The sequence below is a fragment of the Akebia trifoliata genome, unplaced genomic scaffold, assembly GCF_017979445.1.
Source record: "Akebia trifoliata isolate Shusen 1 unplaced genomic scaffold, ASM1797944v1 Contig01098, whole genome shotgun sequence".
NCBI lineage: Eukaryota > Viridiplantae > Streptophyta > Magnoliopsida > Ranunculales > Lardizabalaceae > Akebia > Akebia trifoliata.
In genome coordinates, this window is record NW_028237491.1 from 18417 (window position 1) to 21115 (window position 2699).

Consider the following 2699-nt stretch of genomic DNA (forward strand, 5'->3'; position numbering starts at 1 on the left):
CATTACTCTTTTACTCCGAGTAGGTAGAGTAGAACTTCCCAAAATAATTACTTCATTACTCTTTCACCCTGGGCAGGTAGAGTAGGACTTTCAAAAAAATTAGTTCATTACTCTTTCACTCCGAGTAGGTAGAGTAGAACTTCACAAAATAATTAGTTCATTACTCTTTCACCCTGGGCAGGTAGAGTAGGACTCTTAAAAAGCTTAGTTCATTACTCTTTCACTCCAAGCGGGTAGAGTAGAACTTTCCCAAAAAAAAAAATTAGTTCATTACTCTTTCACTCCGATTAGGTAGAGTAGAACTTCGCAAAAAAATTAGTTCATTACTCTTTCACCCTGGGCAGGTAGAGTAGGACTCTTAAAAAGCTTAGTTCATTACTCTTTCACTCAAAGTAGGTAGAGTAGAACTTTCTCAAAAAAAAAAAATTAGTTCATTACTCTTTCACCCTGGGCAGGTAGAGTAGGACTCCCAAAAAAATTAGTTCATTACTCTTTTACTCCGAGTAGGTAGAGTAGAACTTCCCAAAATAATTAGTTCATTACACTTTCACCCTGGGCAGGTAGAGTAGGACTTTCAAAAAAATTAGTTCATTACTCTTTCAGTCCGAGTAGGTAGAGTAGAACTTCCCAAAATAATTAGTTCATTACTCTTTCACCCTGGGCAGGTAGAGTAGGATTCTTAAAAAGCTTTGTTCATTACTCTTTCACCCTGGGCAGGTAGAGTAGGACTCTTAAAAAGCATAGTTCATTACTCTTTTACTCCGAGCAGGTAGAGTAGAACTTTCCCAAAAAAAAAATTAGTTCATTACTCTTTCACCCTTGGCAGGTAGAGTAGGACTCCAAAAAAATTAGTTCATTACTCTTTCACTCCGATTAGGTAGAGTAGAACTTCCCAAAAAAATTAGTTCATTACTCTTTCACCATGGGCAGGTAAAGTAGGACTCTCAAAAAGCTTAGTTCATTACTCTTTCACTCAATGTAGGTAGTGTAGAACTTTCTCAAAAAACAAAAATTAGGTCATTACTCTTTCACCCTAGGCAGGTAGAGTAGGACTCCCAAAAAAATTAGTTCATTACTCTTTTACTCCGAGTAGGTAGAGTAGAACTTCCCAAAATAATTAGTTCATTACTCTTTCACCCTGGGCAGGTAGAGTAGGATTCTTAAAAAGCTTTGTTCATTACTCTTTCACTCCGAGCAGGTAGAGTAGAACTTTCCCAAAAAAAAATTAGTTCGTTACTCTTTCACCCTGGGCAGGTAGAGTAGGACTCCTAAAAAATTAGTTCATTACTCTTTCACTCCGATTAGGTAGAGTAGAACTTCCCAAAAAAATTAGTTCATTACTCTTTCACCATGGGCAGGTAAAGTAGGACTCTCAAAAAGCTTAGTTCATTACTCTTTCACTCAATGTAGGTAGTGTAGAACTTTCTCAAAAAACAAAAATTAGGTCATTACTCTTTCACCCTAGGCAGGTAGAGTAGGACTCCCAAAAAAATTAGTTCATTACTCTTTCACTCCGAGTAGGTAGAGTAGGACTCCCAAAAAAATTAGTTCATTACTGTTTTACTCCGAGTAGGTAGAGTCGAACTTCCCAAAATAATTAGTTCATTACTCTTTCACCCTGGGCAGGTAGAGTAGGACTTTCAAAAAAATTAGTTCATTACTCTTTCACTCCGAGTAGGTAGAGTAGAACTTCCCAAAATAATTAGTTCATTACTCTTTCACCTTGGGCAGGTAGAGTAGGACTCTTAAAAAGCTTAGTTCATTACTCTTTCACTCCGAGCAGGTAGAGTAGAACTTTCCAAAAAAAAAAATTAGTTCATTACTCTCTCACCCTGGGCAGGTAGAGTAGGACTACTAAAAAATTAGTTCATTACTCTTTCACCCTGGGCAGGTAAAGTAGGACTCTCAAACAGCTTAGTTCATTACTCTTTCACTCAGAGTAGGTAGAGTAGAACTTTCTCAAAAAAAAAAATTAGTTCATTACTCTTTCACCTTAGGCAGGTAGAGTAGGACTCCCAAAAAAATTAGTTCATTACTCTTTCACTCCGAGTAGGTAGAGTAGGACTCCCAAAAAAATTAGTTCATTACTCTTTTACTCCGAGTAGGTAGAGTAGAACTTCCCAAAATAATTAGTTCATTACTCTTTCACCCTGGGCAGGTAGAGTAGGACTCTTAAAAAGCTTAGTTCATTACTCTTTCACTCCGAGCAGGTAGAGTAGAACTTTTCGAAAAAAAAAATTAGTTCATTACTCTTTCACCCTGGGCAGGTAGAGTAGGACTCCTAAAAAATTAGTTCATTTCTCTTTCACTCCGATTAGGTAGAGTAGAACTTCCCAAAAAAATTAGTTCATTACTCTTTCACCCTGGGCAGGTCGAGTAGGACTCTCAAAAAGCTTAGTTCATTACTCTTTCACTCAAAGTAGGTAGTGTAGAACTTTCTCAAAAAACAAAAATTAGGTCATTACTCTTTCACCCTAAGCAGGTAGAGTAGGACTCCCAAAAAAATTAGTTCATTACTCTTTCACTCCGAGTAGGTAGAGTAGGACTCCCAAAAAAATTAGTTCATTACTCTTTTACTCCGAGTAGGTAGAGTAGAACTTCCCAAAATAATTAGTTCATTACTCTTTCACCCTGGGCAGGTAGAGTAGGACTTTCAAAAAAATTAGTTCATTACTCTTTCAGTCCGAGTAGGTAGAGTA